Raw genomic sequence first — 19891 nt, forward strand, 5'->3', positions numbered from 1 at the left:
ACAGACGATAACTTTTTATCAAGCAAAGCAGTATATACATTTGTATTGTTATTGTTGTATTGTAAAATATATATATTTTTTAAGTCACAAACCTTGAGGTAAACCTACAATTTACTGAAAGGTTTTTGTTTTTGTTTTTTAAATTATGTGAATCGAGTTGTAGCCAAAAGCTTTATGGGGTCGAGTCTTCCTGCTGTATAGCAGTGACATCTAGTGGCTCTATTTTAGACTACAGTCTCCCTCCTTTTTTGTCGTGGTTTTCATACTGCAGGCCTTGATGGTTTGTAAACAGGTGGGTGCAGTGGTGCTGAAGCACCCCCAGGATAGCCATAGCACCCCCTAAGCACCCCTAAGGAATGTATGTGTATTTTCTTTTTTTTATGTGTAAAATTCATATTTGGAAAAATGATTGATTCCAAAGTAATATGCTACAGTACCATACATGCCAACCTTTCCAAATCCAAAAGAGGTAGGTTTGCGCGCTGCAAATGTGCACGCCCCAATTAGGTAATCAGAAGAAATGGAACCCCAGTAATTACATGTATAAACCATGTATTTAATATATATTGCATCATTTTATGCATTTTTCAGAAAAAGTGGTAAACAGTGACAACAACGACATCTCTGGTCTGTAAAATGCCCGAAAAGTAAAAGAATGGGAGATAAATCTCCCAATGTCTCCATATTTTATTATATTTGTAATGTGTTTCTGGTCCTCTTTCAGTTGAGAGATGAAGGATGTGTCAGGATGTAGGAAAGCCAGAACTCTTGTGTGAACATTGGATAAAGCCAGGTTCATATTCTTGTTTCATGTTGTTCAATCAATCAATCAATGTTTATTTATAGAGCCCAATATCTCAAATGTTACATTTGTCTCAGTGGACTTCACAGTTTGTACAGAATATCAGTATGACAATATGACACCCTCTGTCCTTAGACCCTCACATCGTACAAGAAAAAACTTCCGGAGAAAACCCCACAGTTTAAAGGGAAAAATGGGAGAAACCTCAGGGAGAGCAACAGAGGAGGGATCCCTCTCCCAGGATGGACAGACGTGCAATAGATGCCGTGTCTAAATTGAAAAGATAATACATTTGCAACATAGGTAGTCCAAATGTTTGGAAATGCATGTGTGTATAATAGGAAGATGAATCCACGAGGATATCCATCCAGGACTTATGATCCAGGACCATAGCCACGACTCAAGATCCAGGACTTGCGATCCATTAAACAGGACCGCAGGATCATCCATGACTCCGGATCCCGGCGTATATAGACACCAAAAAGAAAGACATTTGGGGAAGCTGGGTTAATCGGAACATGAGAGTACACAGGTATTGACAGAGAAGGAAGAAGTAAGATGTCCCCCGACAAACTAAGCCTATATCAGCAAAACTAGGGGCTGAATCTAATCAGCCCTAACTATAAGCTTTATCAAAAAGGAAGGTCTTAAGCACACTCTTAAAAACGGATAGGGTGTCTGCCGTCCGAACACAAACTGGAAGCTGATTCCACAAAAGTGGAGCTTGATAAGAAAAGGCTCTGGCTCCCATTGTACTTTTAGAGACTCTAGGAACAACCAACAACCCTGCATTCTTGGAACGCAATGCCCTAGTAGGACAGTAGGGTATAATGAGTTCTTTAAGGTAAGATGGCGCCTGCCCATTAAGGGCTTTGTAGGCGAGAAGAAGAATTTTAAATTCTATCCTGTGTTCTATAGGGAGCCAGTGTAAGGCAGCCAGAACAGGAGTAATGTGGTCCCTTTTCCTAACTCTGGTTAGTACACGAGCTGCAGCATTTTGAATCAGCTGAAGCGACTTGACTGACTTCTTGGTACACCCTGATAATAAGGAGTTACAATAATCCAGCCTTGAAGTAACAAATGCATGGACTAGTTTCTCTGCATCGTTTTGAGGCAAGATATGCCTGATTTTTGCAATGTTACGTAGATGGAAATAGGCGGTCCTTGAAATTGATTTTATGTGGGCGTTAAAGGATAAATCCTGATCAAATATAACACCAAGATTCCTTACAGTCTCACTGGAGGCCAAATTAATGCCATCCATAGTTAGTATATCTTTAGATAATTTGTTTCGTAGATTCTTTGGGCCAAGTACAATAACTTCAGTTTTGGTCGTGTTTAACATAAAAAAATGTAAGGTCATCCACGTTTTTAAGTCCTTGAGGCAGTCTTGAATTTTATTTAGATGATTAATTTCATCAGGCTTGATTGATAAATATAGTTGAGTATCATCCGCATAACAATGAAAGTTTACAGAATGATTCCTTATAATATTGCCTAACGGAAGCATATATAATGTGAACAAAATAGGTCCGAGCACTGAGCCCTGTGGGACTCCATGGCTAACTTTGGTTTGCGTGGAAGATTCATCGTTGACACGTACAAACTGAGAGCGTTCAGGTAGATAGGACCTAAACCAGCCTAAAGCAGTTCCCTGTATGCCAACTAAGTGCTCTAGTCTTTGCAATAGGATATCATGGTCGATAGTATCAAATGCAGCACTGAGATCGAGCAAAACAAGAATAGAGACAAGTCCCTTGTCTGAGGCTATTAGAATGTCATTTGTGACTTTAACCAGAGCTGTCTCTGTGCTATGTTGTGTTCTAAAGCCAGACTGAAAATCTTCAAATAAATCATAGTTTTTTAAGTAATCACACAGCTGTTTTGCGACTGCTTTCTCAATAATTTTTGAGAGGAACGGAAGATTAGAAATAGGTCTATAGTTGGCTAAAACCTCTGGATCGAGGTTGTGCTTTTTAAGAAGCGGTTTTATCACTGCTACTTTGATTGATTGTGGAACATAGCCGGATAATAAAGACATATTCATAATATTTAATAAAGAAGTGCTAATTAATGGAAAAACTTCTTTTAACAGCTTAGTTGGAATCGGGTCTAAGATACACGTTGATGGTTTAGAAGAGAGAATCATTTAATTGAATTGTTCAAGGTTTATGGCTGAAAAGCATTCTAGTTTACTATCTAGTGTAATATTAGAACTTACGTTTCCGGGAGCTGTTGATAACACTATACTGGTCAAAGGCAAGAGGTCATTAATTTTGTTTCTAAGAGTAACAATTTTATCGTTAAAAAAGCACATAAAATCATTAGTACTGAGTGCTATGGGAATAGAAGGCTCAATCGAGCTGTGGCTCTCTGTCAGCCTGGCTAGAGTGCTGAAAAGAAATCTTGCATTATTCTTATTCTCATCTATTAATGAAGAATAGTAGGCTGCTCTCGCTTTACGCAGTGCTTTCTTATATTCATTGAGAGTAATATGCCAAATTAAACGAGATTCTTCAAGTTTAGTGGAACGCCATATCCTTTCAAGTTGTCTCGACTTTTGCTTTATTTTTGCGGGTTTCGGCATTATGCCATGGAGCTAATCTATGTTGTTTTATTTTCTTCTTTTTCAAAGGAGCAACCAAGTCTAATTTTATTCGCAGTGCATCTGTAGCACTATCAACAACATGATCTATTTGGGGTGGTGTACATTTTGTATAAGTTTCCTCCCTTACATGCAGACATGCTATCGAGTTAAGTATTGGTGGAATCTCTTCCTTAAATTTGGCTATAGCACTAACAGATAGATTTCTGCTGCAGGAGCTTTTGACTAATGCTTTGTAGTCTAGTAACAGTACTTCAAAAGTTACTAAGAAATGGTCGGATAAAGCAGGATTATGCGGTTCGACTAATAGTTGCTCAATTTCAATACCATAAGTCAGAACAAGGTCGAGAGTGTGATTATAGCAGTGGGTTGGTTTATTTACACTCTGACAGAAACCAACAGAATCTAATATAGAGTTAAATGCAACAGTAAGGCTATTTTTATCATCGTCAACATGAATATTAAAGTCACCTACGATAATTACTTTATCTGTTTTAAGTACCAAAGCTGATAGAGAATTCTGATAAGAATTCTGAATAAGGACCTGGTGCACGGTACACTGTAACAAATAAGATTGGCTGCAAAGTTTTCCAGGTCGGATGCGTAAGACTGAAAACGAGGCTTTCAAAGGAGGTATAATTACATTTTTGTTTAGTATTGATAAGTAAACTTGAGTCAAAGATTGCTGCAACTCCACCTCCTTGGCCCGTGCCTCGGGCAATATGAGTATTGATATGGCTGGGTGGAGTGGCCTCATTTATGCTGACATATTCTTCATGTCTCAACCAAGTTTCAGTGAGACAGCATATATCAATATTATAATCTGATATTAAATAATTTACCAATATTGCTTTAGATGCTAGAGATCTTATGTTTAAGAGACCACATTTAATCTTCCTGTTTTGTTGCACTGTAGTAGTTGTTACATTTACTTTTAGTAGGTTATTATGTATGACACCCCTATTAGGTTTTACCTTAAATTGTCCTTGGGCAGACACACACACCGTTAATATTGGGTATTTTATTGGGTTCGGGATTCCTATGGATGACTGCCTAGGAGAGAGCGCAGAGAAGCGTGTAAGACTGCGACTCCGCCTCCTGGTCTCAACTCCAGTTTGTCATGGATTAAGTCCACAAACCCCTGAAATGTTTGCCGAAATGAGATTTGCACCTTCCAAAGTAGGATGAATGCCGTCTCTCTTAATCAGACCAGGTTTTCCCCAGAAGGCTGTCCAATTATTTACGAAGCCCACATTGTTTGCTGGGCACCACCAAGACAACCAGCGCTGAATTGATGACATGCGGCTATACATGTCATCATTGATCAGATTGGGGAGGGGACCAGAGAAGATTATGGTGTCCGACATTGTTTTAGCATAACTACACACCGACGCCACATTAAGTTTGGTGCATTCTGATTGGCGTAAATAAACATCATTACCACCGACGTGAATAACAATCCTACTGTATTTACGTTTATTTTTAGCCAGCAGTTTAAGATGCGCCTCAACGTCGCCCGCTCTGGCCCCCGGAATGCATGTGACTGTGGAGGCTTCGGTCTCTAAATTCACGTGTCTCATAATAGAGCTACCAATAACCAGAGTTGGCTTCTCAGCGGGTGTCTCGCTGAGTGGGGAATATCTGTTAGATACGTGAACGGGTTGGTGGGGACCTGCGGGTTTCGCGTTATGCCCCTTCTGAACAGTCACCCAATCTCCCTGCTGCTCGGGAGTTGCCAGGGGACGGCTAAGAGGAGCTACCTTTTTCCCGGGCTTCTATGGCTATGATTCCCGCCTCCAACCTAACAACTATACTACATTTAACACATGTATCGGTACCAGTAAAGGAGGTAGGGAAGTAACCAAACATGAGACAATTAGAGCAGGAAATAGCACCCGAGGGTGGGGAAAGAGACATGGCTAGCTATCAAGCTAAAGTAGCTAGTTAGCAAACCCGAAAAGAGTGTAGGCAACTGTGGAGTTACAGTGGCTAAGAGAAGGAGAGTTGTGAGTGCTTAAGCTGTAGTAACGTGTGATTACAACGTCAGGCAGTTGCCGTGATCAAGAGTTTTAAAACGATCGATTAAGTTTAAGATAATAAGCTATCAGCAACAGAACAGGCACACGGGATACCCGGAGATGACCACAACAACCGGAAGTTACAACATGCTTACCGCAATAGTGGTCCGTTTCTGTATAGAGAGGCGAAGTCCCTCCCCTTCCGGGAGCCTCCATGGGACCCCGGAAGCGGAAAATAATACATTGAATTCAATGGAGAGAGAAAACGTATCTTTTGATCCCGTTTGAATTGTGCCACGAATGACACATATGATGTTTGTCAATTTAAAAGAACATTTTGCAAGTCAAAAAAATTAAAATGTGTCGTAAAACTGTGAAGTAACACATTTTTTTGTGTTAAGCCGCTCAGTGAACTACATGTCTCTGGTCCCGCACAGTACGCGTCACCAACACAAAGATGGCCGTCACGTTGGCACATTTAACCTCATTCTTTCAGAATGAGAATAAAAGTATAAAACGAGGTGAAAATCACTACAAGTCCGGGCACGTTGAGAGCTGTACATACACGAAAGGGGAGTTAGTCGGTTCTGTAAGAGCCAGCACGCGGGACCGGCTTTACAAGGTTTCGGTGAGTAATATGAGTGCAATGTTAACAGGTTAATGTCAGTCAATAAGGAGGAGAATGAAAAAGAAGATGATGAACCACAGACCCGGCATATAATGACTGCAGTGTGCAGGGCTGTGTTAATTTATGTTACTGTTATCAATAGCATTAGTTGACTGAGAAAACCGTCAAGAAAAAAAGTTTAGCGATGTTACGAGTCGACAAGCATAATATGAACCACGGCTGTGATTGACAACCTGGACAGCCAGTCAGAAGCTAGAATGCCAACCTAGAGAGCCAATCAGAACCTAGAACGGGTGTACTGTATACGGGTTTGTATGCTGTGGATAACATTAGTGTTCACAAGAACAAGGTACACTCCCGTGTTTTGTTTTAGTTGCTCTTCAGATTGAAGCGGCCAGTTTTATATCGACTATATGTGTGATCTCCTTTTTACATCTCGTTGTGTCATTTCAGTTTATTTGCTGTGTGTAGATTCAAGGATTTTGGTTATCTTGTCAATTTGTTTGGTTATCTAGGCACAGCTGTGTGTGACTCCCTCTGGTACACTGGTATGTTTTCCTAATGTAGAGAGCATTGATTAATTCATAAACTACACACTGAGTCTAGACCCTGACCAAATCCTTTTTTGTTGATCAAATGTTTTTCAAAAATGTAATACACATTTTAAAAAATACAATGTACAATCACAACCAATACAACACAAATTACAAAAAATTCAGAAAAAACAAACAACAACAATCAGACAAGAGGACAACATTTTGGAAAAATAAACCCTCCCACCCCCAGATCTGGACCATCCTTGTATTGCTCATTCAATCTATTATAGCATGTTAACAAACATGGTACTTACTTTATTTGTACAGATCTACATGGGAGAGGATGGCGCGATGCAGAGCGCTGTCTGTGGTTGTGCACGGGGGATGTACAAATGCAGCCACGCTGCAGCATTGGCAATATTTGCCATGTGGCAGATCAGCTCCACAGAAGTTGAGTGCCAGTGGAGGAAGCCTGGCACTTCAAAAGTAGTCCAGCCGGTGTCTCAACTCTACCAACAACAAGAGGAGACATACAACCCACTGGCCAGAGACATCGCCACTGAGGAAGTAGACTTGTTCAGGTCTCCACTGAGGGGCGCAGCGTGGCATGGCATGGCTTTTGTCACCTGAGCCAGAGCTGCAGCCTCAACATCAGGCCATTTTCAACGTGCCGGAGCTGGTGAAGGAGCGTGGGGGTCGGGGGCTTGAGGCAATTCTTGCCTCAATGCGACTGAGCAGAGACCATTAAGCTGCCATCCAGACAGCCACCGTAGGACAGCGGACAAATCCTCAGTGGCAGTTACAAAGGCAGGGCAGGTTGACAGCCAATAATTTTGGTGCTGTGCTGAGGTCGGGACTTTCATCCACTCCATGCGCGTCCCTCATGAAGAGGGTGCTAGGGGGGTACAATTTAGACGGAGTCATGGCTGTCAACTGGGGAGTTGTAAACGAGGTGTGTTTGGCCAGTGTGTTTGGCCTTTTAAGTGTGACACATATGTAGTGATAAATGCTTCACCTGACCACTGTTCCTAAATAAAAAAAGTTTTCTGCATCGTCAGTCATTTTTTCCAAATAATTACCAATATTTCACAAATTCTTCATGTAAACTTAAGAGCACAGCTGTATGTTGAGTGTCAGCTTTGCTTGGTTCATCTTACTGGGTGGGGGGGGGGCAGCTACATGGATGTCGGTGCAGTCCACAATCATTTTGCAGTTGAAAGCAGAATGAATTTATTATTGACTCAGAATGAAGCACAACTTCATGTCATACAGTACATTGACTTTATTTGTAATTGTGTAAAAACATATGAGCATTGATTAGCAAGCAGGACCTGCAGGAACAGAGAACGGTGATGGATGGAGCTGGGGAGAGAGAAAAATAAAGAAAACAGATCAACTTTATTATCGGATATTAAAAATTCAATTTCAAAACAAGTTGCCACTCCTACAGTTTTCTAGTATGTAAAGATGATTTCACATGACCTATGCAAAATATCACACTCAATACATGTGTGTCTCTGGGGGGTGCATTGTGCCTTTGATGTATATAAATAATATACCATAACCAAATACTATCACGTACAGTGGAAATCAGGTTGCCAGAGCAGGTCAGTGTGCATGTTCCTCAGGGTCTCAGCAGTTACAGGTGAGGTAAAGACAATAAAAGAGAAACAGGTCAGTAACAACACTTTAAAGTAACAACACTGAATAATTATCTCTTTTAATAATGTTCTCTCAGTAATCACTCAACTACTGTCTTTCCAACAAACAGATTGACTCACTCTCACTGTCATCACAATGACACATGTCCAGAAGAATGTCACGCAAAGCTCCCTGCCTGCCTGCCTTCCTTCGACTCTCCCTGAACTGCTTCCTTAGCACCCGGTGGAGGGCGCAGCAGGCCACTCTTCAAATGTTTCACGAAATACTTACCATGATGACTACTCTTACTGTTTAACATTTTGGTGTACTTCATGTAATAAAATAATAACTTAATGGTAAGGCTACTAAAAATGACAAGGCTAAGTAATGTAATGCTAACTAACGTGCTCGCTACTCGTCGCTACTAGCTAGGTAGCTAACTTGACTATGTTCCATGCACAACATGTATATTACCTATGATATTACCTGATATGTCTGATCCAGCGACTCCTGGTCCTTTCATAAGACGGGAAGCGATAGAACGAGCAAGTGGTATGATCACTTTTGTGATTACAACATGGTACAAAGCACACAGGCATCTTGTAAAAGTGAATTTATTGGAGCAATCTCTTATATTTATTGGAGGGAATAAATCAGTTATGAAATCTTCTTCTTCGCTTTAATTACGAGTCGCAACCACTTGGAGCATTATCGCCTGTGACATCACATGCGCGACCCAGAATGGGATTTGGGATTTGTAGTCTTTGTAGTCGCGTATTTTTCATAGTCTTATATTTCAACAGTATTACGACAAAATGTGACTTTTTTGACATGGAAATGATTGTTTAAGATTGACAAACATCATATGCGTAGTTCGTGGCACAATTCAAACGGGATCAAAAGATACGTTTTCTCTCTCCATTGAATTCAATGTATAATTTTTCGCTTCCGGGGTCCCATGGACCGGAAGTAGATGGGCGTGACTTCGCCTCTCTATACTGAAAGGGAAATCAGTATGTAGTGTCTGTACTTTAAAGAGCCCTCTCCTGCATGATGTTGACATATTAGAGTCAAAGGTTTGCACAGAGCGAAATATCTTTGTGTTGCGCCATACATCAGATAATAATGCATTAAAAAAATCATTTCCTGCATTTTTCTACTGATAAAGTGTGATATAAATAATGTAAAGGCTTTCAGATTGCTGTAGTTCACTAAACAGAGACATTAACGAAATGTTTGGTGTTGAAAATGTCAGAAAAAGGGAAAAAATAGGAGAGAAATATCCCAAAATCTCAAAATTGTATTATATTTGTTGTGTCTTTGTGGTCCTCTTTCAGTTGAGACACTAGAGGTTTCTCAATACTCTAATTTCCCCTCCTCGACTCCTCGGTCCTCCGGTTGTGACCCGGAAATGGATTTCAGCGCGCCATGTTGAAGGACATCTAATTTCTCTAACTGCACATCGAGGACCGAGCATCGAGGAGGCTCTCTGGAGGAGCTCTAACCGAGGAGACACTGATGGGTCCTCCACGGCTCCTCCACGGATGCATTTCCGGGAACGGTGGAAGCGTTACGCACGGCCGGACTTATCTCAGCCAATGAAAGCTCTGCATGCATCCCCTGGATATTATTTTAGTAACCGATTGAACGGCGACGCGATGTTTACAGTAAGAACAGCTATGAGGTCCGTGCAGAAAGCATATATCCAGTCTCTGATTGTGTTACGTTGTTATGAGAGTGCTCTTGTTTGATTCTGAAATTGTATATATTTATATAAATATATGTGTGTGTATATGTCCGCATCTGTAGCCTGTTATTGTCTCATTATATCGCACTGTCAATTAATTAAAAGTAAATATATATATCCAGTCTCTGATTGTGTTACGTTGTTATGAGAGTGCTCTTGTTTGATTCTGAAATTGTATATATTTATATAAATATATGTGTGTATATATGTCCGCATCTGTAGCCTGTTATTGTCTCATTATATCGCACTGTCAATTAATTAAAACTAAATATATGAGTCGTCATGAACACATCTGTCCATCAGACAGAGGGCTGCTGTGCCTCCTGTCATCATTGATGGACGTCTCTTTAAAATTACCGCTCAGAGGAGAGGAGTTCTCATTTCTCTAACCGCCTGCTGCTTCCCCTCCTCTCTCCTCGGTTCCCCTCCTCAGTCCTCCGCTCGCATCTCCAGTGGGCGGGACTAAGTATCGAGGACAGGAGTCGAGGAGGGGAAATTAGAGTATTGAGAAACCTCTCCTGTAGGATGCTTCCATAAAACACCAAACACTGGATGTCTTTCAGTCGCCAACATGTGTTTTCGATACGTCACATGTCAGTCATGGCCATTTCCACTGATCATAAATCTATTGTTGAGTACTAAAATAGAAAAATACTGTGCAATTTTCCAAACTCACATTGGTTTCGCATACAGCATCTCTGTAAAGTATGTGTATTCAGCAGTATTCACTTTCTCCACTAAACGGCTCGCTGCACTTCCACCGTTCCCGGAAATGCATCCGTGGAGGAGCCGTGGAGGATGCATCAGTGTCTCCTCGGTTAGAGCTCCTCCAGAGAGCCTCCTCGATGCTCGATGTTCGGTCCTCGAAGTGCATTTAGAGAAATTAGATGTCCTTCAAAATGGCGCGCTGAAATTCATTTCCGAGTCACTACCGGAGGACCGAGGAGTCGAGGAGGGGAAATTTGAGTATTGAGAAACCTCTAAAGAGTCGTGACGCACGGCCGGACTTATCTCAGCCAATGACAGCTCTGCATGCATCCCCTGGATATTATTTTATTAACTGCTTTCATCGCGACGCGATGTTTACAGTGAGAACAGCTGTGAAGTCCGTGCAGAAAGCAGAGCAGTGTGTAAATATATCACTCAGTATAACAGGCCTACTCTCTTTATTTGCTTTAGTTTAGTAGATATCTACAAACAAAGAGTCGATATTTTTCTAAAACCATTTAGTTCTTCACATAATGAAATACACAACGGCTGTAGCCTGATTATATGCTTTAGGAGCTGTAGGTGCGTGTTGTACAGCGTGTAGGTGTGTGCGTGGTACAGTGTGTAGGTGTGTGTGTTGCACAGTGCGATGCGGCGGACATACGGGTCTCAGTTGGTTTGGTGTCCTATGCTTACTTTTAATACTTGTAATATAACTATGTGTGTGTAAGTCATTATACCGCACTGTGAATGAATTAAAAGTAAATATAAGTCGTCATGAACACATCTGTCCATCAGACAGAGTGCTGCTGTGCCTCATGTCATCATTAATGGACGTCTCTTTAAAATGACCACTCAGAGGAGAGGAGTTCTCATTTCTCTAACCGCCTGCTGCTTCCCCTCCTCTCTCCTCGATTCCCTGCTCCTCCGCTCGCATCTCCTGTGGGCGGGACTAAGTCTCGAGGATAGGAGTCGAGGCTAGGAGTCGAGGAGGGGAGTTAGAGACATGGGAAAGGGCCCTAGTCTCTGTTCCCCTCATTTGGGAGTGATTACCCATCAGCCCCAGGGGTAACGCTGCCCTTCCTCGGCACGTTGTTTCTCTTTCAGAAACACAGGGGCCGTTTCTCAGGCCATTTCTCAATCTCGAGGATACTGGCTTCCAAGCCAATATTTCAAGGATGCTTTTCAAGGATTCATCGAGTGCCGCCGAAGTACTGTTCCAATCTCCAGCATACTTGGAATTCCAAAGAGGCCGCGTCCTTGGTTTGGGGAAAATTTCGAGGCTGCACATAGGTAGACTTCGCGTCCTTAAAATCCCCACAATGCTTTGCGCACGGACCAATCGAACCCTGGTGCGTTTAGCCGCTTGGTGCGGTTCATTTGGGTCGGTGTGAACCGGTGTGAACGCAGTCCGAGACCTCTTAAGTGAACTAAACAACCGGACTCCGTTCCGCTAAAATAGGTGGTCTCGGACCGCTGGCTTGCAAACTCTGGAGCGGTTAATTGCTGGTGTGAACGCAGTCCGCACAAAAACATAGGAAGCGTAGTATTTACGTGTCACAAGAACGCGGATATCTTCAAAATCATTAGCGAAAGAGTCTTTCAAGACATCCACGGTTGTTTGGTTAAAGAGTGAAGCAGAATGAAGTGTTGAACAGTGTCGTGTAAAGTAAAAATTCTCCGTCAGCTACATAAAAGTAATAACACCTGTCGTCGGTGAAACGCCCTCCTGACTGCAGAACGTCTCTCATTAGGCTATATGTGTTATAATGTTTTTTAACGGACGTTGTCTGATTAGCCTATATAATCATATGCGCGGGCCGCTAGTGTCTGTTGATCTCCAGATTAATAGCAGCATGAGAATAACCTGCCGAAAGTGCCGATGCTCCATGGCGGAGGCTCCGGCAGAAATTGCCGGGGCACACCTTACGTGTATTGTTGTTGTTAGCATCTGGTGCTAGCTAGCTGCGCTAACGGATATAAGGAGCTGTTTCAATGAAAACAGAGGAGCGACATTTCGCCGACAACTGCGCCGAGCACTTGACTTTATGCAGGTAGCCAGACAGTGGGGCATTGTACGAAAAGTCAGCACACTCAGCACGGATAGTGCGCGCAACATGATTGCAGCGTCCAGGCAGCTCTCGTTCGAGCATACGCCTTGAGTTGCACATAGCTCCAACGATCCATCGCAGTGGCCCTTTCTCATTTCATCAAATCCCCCTCCTCAACTCCTCGACTCCTCGGTCCTCCGGTAGTGACCCGGAAATGAATTTCAGCGCGCCATGTTGAAGGACATCTCATTTCTCTAAATGCACTTCGAGGACCGAGGATCAAGCGTCGAGGAGGCTCTCTGGAGGAGCTATAACCGAGGATACACTGATGGGTCCTCCACGGCCCTCCACGGCTCCTTCGTGGATGCATTTCCGGGAACAAAGAGTCGTGACGCACGGCCGGACTTATCTCAGCCAATGACACCTCTGCATGCATCCCCTGGATATTATTTTATTAACTGCTCTCATCGCGACGCGATGTTTACAGTGAGAAAAGCTGTGAGGTCCGTGCAGAAAGCATAGCAGTGTGTATAATATATATCACTCAGTATAACAGGCCTACTCTCTTTATTTGCTTTAGTTTAGTAGATATCTACAAACAAGGAGTCGATATTTTTCTAAAACCATTTAGTGCTTCACAAAATAAAACACACAACGGCTGTTAGGCTGTTAGCTGTAGGTGCGTGTGTGTGGTACAGTGTGTGCGTAGATGCAGCGGACAGACACTTTTAATACTTGGAAATAAAACTTTTGGCCCGTAATTTATTTTCCTCTATGTAGTGACCAGAGAGGGGGGTTTGATGTTAGCTGTTATGCTTTTATTGTGATAGAGCTAACAGGATGTATGAGACCGGATGTGGACACGACTGGTCATGCTACTACCAAATGACATGGAGAGTACAAGCCTGAAAAAAGTAACCACCATGCTCTAAACCGTCTGTATTACTTTACGCTTACCACGACATGGTGTCAGAACGTGGGCAGCGGTAAAGAGCTAGGTTGAAGTTGGAAAGAGAGTTGTGGAAAGTTAACGTCTGCAAGCGGCGAGATGTTAGACGACGACGGAGCTGCAGCCGCACCGGCTGCACAGACTCCACAACCTCCCCAGCTTCAGGCTAATGCTAACGCTCCTCCGAGCGCTACGTTCACCACCCAACCACCTGAAGCATTCGACTTTGCAAAGCCTCAGGACTGGGAGCGATGGATACGCAGGTTCGAGAGATTCAGACTGGCCAGCAACCTCCATCTTAGCACAGAAGCTAACCAGGTGAACACGCTGATCTACTGCATGGGGGAGGAAGCAGACGACATCCTACGGGGTCATGATTTATCAGACGCACAGAGACAGCAGTACACTTCGGTAAAAGCCACACTTGAAACGTACTTTGTGCCTAGAAAGAACGTGATATATGAGAGGGCAAGATTCAATCAGAGAGTGCAGCAACCAAACAAGGCTGTAGACGCTTTCATTACTGCATTGTATGCCCTAGCAGAAAACTGCAAATACGGAGCACTCCACGACGAGTTAATAAGAGACCGGCTCGTAGTGGGGTTGAGGGACACCAGTCTAGCTGAGAGGATGCAGTTAGACAAGGATTTGACGCTCGAAAAAGCAGTCAATATGGCCAGACAGTCCGAAGTGATTAAAAGGCAGCAAACAGACCTCAGAGGAGGGGGTAGAATGGACATTGATGCAGTAACAAAAGGCAGAAGACAAAACCCATTCTATGACCTACTATGCCATTGCTGAGAGCAACACACAGTTAGCTAAGCCTGACAGACCACTATTTGGCCCAGGTCGCATGCTTCTATCGGTTTTAGGCAGATACAGAGAGTCACTATGCAAAGGAGAGCAGGTGATACAGGAGGATGTTTACGTTGTCAATGACTTAAACGTAGCCTTGTTAAGCAGACCAGCAAGTGTAAAGCTTAAACTAGACTACAGAGCAGACAACATAGACAAGTCAGAGATGGAACAGTCCTACCCAAAGTTGTGTCAGGGTTTAGGTATGATGCAGCAGCCATACACTATTAAACTCAGGCAAGACGCTATTCCCTATTCCCTGGCCACACCTAGACGGGTCCCCATCCCTCTACTCGACAAAGTGAAAGAGGAGCTCAAAAAAATGGAGGACATTGGGGTCATCTCCAGAGTTGAAGAGCCGACCGACTGGTGTTCGGGCATGGTTGTGGTGCCTACAAAAACTGGCTCAGTGCGCATCTGCGTCGACCTCACCCGCCTCAACGAAGCAGTTTGCAGAGAGAAATACATAATGCCTTCAGTTGAGCAGACAATTGGATCTCTGGCAGGAGCCCATATCTTCAGCAAGTTCGATGCCAACAGAGGATTTTGGCAGATTCCATTATCCCCCGAGTCATCACTGTACACAACGTTCATAACTCCCTTTGGGCGCTTTTACTTTAACAGACTGCCCTTCGGCATAGGGTCAGCCCCAGAACATTTTCAGCGGCACATGTCAAGGATTATCGACGGGCTGCAGGGGGTTGTATGTCACATGGATGATGTCCTCATCTGGGGGAGAGATCAACAGCAGCACGACATCAGACTATACACTGTCCTCAACAAGCTCCAAGATGCCGGGGTCACACTAAACATGGAGAAGTGTGAGCTAAGCAAACGTGAAGTCAAGTTCCTAGGTCATATTCTGTCAGCTGACGGTGTGCAGCCAGACCCAGACAAGGTAAAGGCTGTCATGTCCAAGAGAGAGCCGTCCAACGCAGGAGAGGTTCGCAGTTTCTTGGGAATGTTAAACCAGCTGGGAAAATACACTCCAGGTCTAGCCAAAAAGGACAAGTCGCTGAGAGACCTTCTCTCAAAGAAGTATCAGTGGGTCTGGGGCTGTGCACAACAGAAAGCATTTGACCAGCTGAAAAATGATCTAACATCACCTCCAGTGCTGACACTTTACGACCCCAACAAAGAGCTGAAACTGTCTGCAGATGACTCTTCCTACGGACTGGGTGCGGTCCTCCTACAGAAGGAGGGAGAGCAGTGAAAACAAGTCACGTACGCATTGCGCTCTATGACAGAGACAGAACAGAGGTACGCCCAGGTGGAGAAGGAGGCGCTAGGATTGACATGGGGGTGCAAGCGTTTTAGAGACTTCCTAATTGGGAGACATTTTGCCGTGGAAACTGACCACAAGCCACTTGTCAGCCTGCTAGGTCACCAGGCACTAACTGAGCTTCCTCCCAGGATCCAGCGGTTTCGACTCAGACTCATGAGGTACAGTTACACAATCACACACACACCTGGCAAAGCCCTGTTTACAGCCGACACTCTCTCCCGCTCACCTGTCAGTCAAAACTCAAGTTCAGAACTGCCAGGCAACGACTTAATGGAAGACACAAACATCTATGTGGATGAAATCATCAATAGCATGCCCGCCAGCTCAACATACATGGCACAACTGAGAGAGCGACTGCAGGAAGACAGTGTTTGCTCGGAGGTCATGTCATAATGTCAGAGAGGATGGCCTGACCGCAGCGAGCTCACAGGTCCAGTTAAAGCTTACTGGCCTGATAGAGCTGTACTTACTGTACATAATGGACTCCTGCTCATGGGCTCCAGACTAGTCATTCCCACAGCGATGCGCAACACTGTCCTCGATGCACTACACGAGGGACATCAGGGGATGACCAGGTGCAGAGAGCGGGCCAGAGAGACGGTATGGTGGCCTGGCTTGAGCGGCCAACTAAAACATGCATCAAAGAGGGTGGCAATCCTGTGGAGCCATTAATGTCCAGTGAGCTCCCAGAGAGACCATGGCAAAAAGTAGGTTCTGATTTATTCACACTCAACCATGATAACTACCTACTAGTAGTGGACTACTACTCTAGGTATGTAGAGATTGCCAAACTAACTCCCACACGATCTCAGGATGTTATTGTGCATCTCAAATCAATATTCTCTAGACACGGGGTCCCAGAGAATGTTTTTAGTGACAATGGCCCCCAGTACTCCAGTCAACAGTTCAAGGAACTTGCAGTAGCCTACGGGTTCAAACATGTCACTAGTAGCCCTAGGTTCGCTCAGAGTAACGGGGAGGCGGAACGTCACGTTCAGACTGTGAGACAGCTGCTAAAGAAAGCTAAGGATCCGTATCTGGCTCTGTTGGCCTATAGAGCTACACCACTTGCTAATGGCTACAGTCCTGCCCAGCTCCTCATGGGTAGGAGACTGCACACTCCAGTGCCCCATGCATCCCTCTCTACTCACCCCAGAGCTTCCAGACAGCACTGTTGTGGCAGCTAAAGAAAGGGAGAGGAGGGTGAAGGACACTGCAAATTTCAACAAAAGGCACCGTGTGAGAGATCTAAGTCAGCTCACACCAGGTCAGCCAGTGTGGATTACAGATACAAAGTCTCAAGGCACAGTGGTTTCGTCGCACTCAGCTCCACGTTCCTACATAGTAGACGGGCCTTCAGGCACCATCAGGCGGAACAGACACCATCTTGTCCCTTTTCCAGAGACTGTACCACACACGCCTCACACTCCAACACCCAGCACACCACCCCAACCAGGTGAGCCTACACTGGGTTCTCCAGAACGCCCTGAGTCACCAAAACAGGCTCCCAAGGGGCACACACCTGTCCGTATACACACACACGGCCCTACCACTAGGTATGGCAGAGTGGTGGTAAAACCTCACAGACTGGACTTGTGAACTGGGGGGGGAGACAAATGAATGTGGAAAAAAAAAAGAGAAAAAAAAAAAGACGATGTGAAAAGGCCAGAATGTTGAATAATTTTGTCTTTTAATGTTTAGATCACTTATGCTCACAAAGATATTGCCTGACTCAGTGGTTGTTTTTGTTATTTTCCATGAGAAGCCTTAACAGTGCAATGTTCTATTTTTGATTATAAAACGGACAAGTCAAATCAAGCAATCTGATTGGTTCTTAGCCGTGATATACTGAGCATATACCACGGGTAGAATTGTAAGTTACTTTTCACAACAAGTCAGTATCCCTCCGCGTATGAGAAAAACAGTATACCTTTGGGTTGACATAGGCTACTGGAACAAGAAAGCAGCGGAGAAGTAACGGGGCAGAAAGCCTCCTTTTTACGCAGCGGTCCAGACATAGACATCAAAGGGCAAAACATATTCAGTGTGCAGTTCCTTTGGCAATAGGGCAGGGATATCTAGATACTTTCCAAGGTTTGACATCATGAATTGTGCTACTTTTAAAGCAAGCAACGATGTTTTCAAATCTGTAATCAAAGAGGTCCGCAAAAACACTAGCGACCAATCAGATTGCTTGATTTGACTTGTCAGTTTTATAAATATATTTAAATTTCTTCCGTTACGAAACAAACTTACAAAGCATAAGATGGAAACATTTAAGATTAACTTCGACCTCCGGGGGGGTCTTACTATGGAGGAGTGGATTTAGCAGTGCCTATCTCCAGAAAAAAAAAAGGACCTAAACGACGGCATGCAGAGCTACGTGAAGAGCAGGTAGACCAACTGGAAAAGTACCACCATTCAAAAGCTTTCTGATGCGGGTCTTGAAACAAAGCAGAGAAATTATGACCGTTAGTGGCCACAGGTGCGAAAGCTCTCTCCAGAGCTACTGGAAGCCCAATCTCGGGGACCGGAGAAAGTGGAGCAATATTCTCGCCACACCAAGCAACAGCCTAGAACAACCTCAACCTAGAAGTGACCACGTAAGCCATGCTACTGTACTATGCTGGACAGTTTTTCAGTGGGTGCACAATAAACGGCAACACACATTAATGTAAATAAACAGCCAAATAATGGATCAACGCTCTCTGTCTAATATGTTCGCCAGCTGTTAGTGTCGTTGCATAGCAACCACGTCGCACTATGTTTTGTGCAGAAGGCAACGGAGGAACTATTTTATTTTGAACATCATTATTTACTAATAAAAACTATTTAAATTAGAGTGTGTATTCTTCTTTCATATTGCCACACTTGGTAACCGTCACAGCTAAGGGGGGTTGTCAACCCTCCGCTTCGCGTCGGGCCGAACCACGCCCCTTAGCGTTGATATAATGAGCATATACCACGGCCTGTCGTGAGCTATTGCTTAAGTATATAGCTATGTGATTGTGCAGAAAGAAGTGTGATGACATGTTCTGAGGTTCTTGCAGAGTTTTCAGTTTATCACCTGATTTTGCATTTTCTGAGTCACAGTATATAAATGTGACAGTCTGTTCTGTGTGATGTGGTGCCAGCTGTTATGCTTTTATTGTGATAGAGCTAACAGGATGTATGAGACCGGATGTGGACACGACTGGTCATGCTACTACCAAATGACATGGAGAGTACAAGCCTGAATAAAGTAACCACCATGCTCTAAACCAGGGCTAGTCAACTACACATTCAGTTGGGCCAGATTTTATAACTACAAAATTGAGCTGGGCCAGACATTCAGCGGCCTGTAAAAGCGGGTAGTGACACATTTTAAACCAACACATATTACTGCGATGAAAAACATGCAATTTTTATTCATTGTTCATCTAACAAAGGTAGGTCAAAAAGTGCATAAAAACTCAACAAATTAGCATTAATTTAACAGAATCTGAAAAAAAGTGCACAGTTATAGCATTACATTTGTTTGCTTTAGAAGTCAAATATTCAGGTTATGTTTTTTGAACCAGGCACATCAAAAAGTGCATTTACTGAATAAAATAATAGCAGTCTTAATAAATGTCCTCACATACAAAACAAAAAGCTAAAGAGCTCCAATGCAACACAAAGAGGTAGTACTGTAGCAATACTATTTTTTCACTTTCAAGTAATAACAAAAAAATCATATGTTTTGGTCACATTTGACCCAGACACGTTACAAAGTGCATTTAAATGAATACAGAAAGGACTGTCAAACCCTTCAGTGCACAAACCCATAACAAGGGATACGGGTAACTATATAAATGAATACTACACTACACGTCTACTATAGTAAACTAGGTGCTTACTATCACCTCATTTGTGATTTGTCATCGCTGACTTTCTCAATGGGAGAAGGGAAATGTTTTGTTTTGAACAAGAGCAGTGATTTTTGGCTCATAGGATGTCAATGCAATCCTAAGACATTGGTGAAGAGTGCTGTCAGTCAGGGAGCAGCGAGTGCTACTTTTGATTGAGTTCGTGTCTGAAAAGCTTG

The 19891-nt window shown here is 43.5% G+C and overlaps 2 long non-coding RNA genes across 2 annotated transcripts; one reads left to right on the forward strand and one right to left on the reverse strand.

Moving 5' to 3' along the window:
* The first annotated feature begins 5691 nt into the window (after positions 1-5691).
* Positions 5692-7640, forward strand: LOC307038292. The gene is made up of 2 exons (XR_013807942.1): positions 5692-6053; positions 6917-7640. It is a non-coding gene; the product is annotated as an uncharacterized lncRNA (long non-coding RNA).
* Positions 7641-7851: 211 nt separating this feature from the next.
* LOC307038291 lies at positions 7852-9120 on the reverse strand. The gene is made up of 2 exons (XR_013807941.1): positions 8172-9120; positions 7852-7951 (listed from the first exon to the last, which is right to left on the reverse strand). It is a non-coding gene; the product is annotated as an uncharacterized lncRNA (long non-coding RNA).
* Positions 9121-19891: the final 10771 nt, after the last annotated feature.

The sequence above is a fragment of the Notothenia rossii genome (assembly GCF_949606895.1).
Source record: "Notothenia rossii genome assembly, chromosome: 4".
Classification (NCBI taxonomy): domain Eukaryota; kingdom Metazoa; phylum Chordata; class Actinopteri; order Perciformes; family Nototheniidae; genus Notothenia; species Notothenia rossii.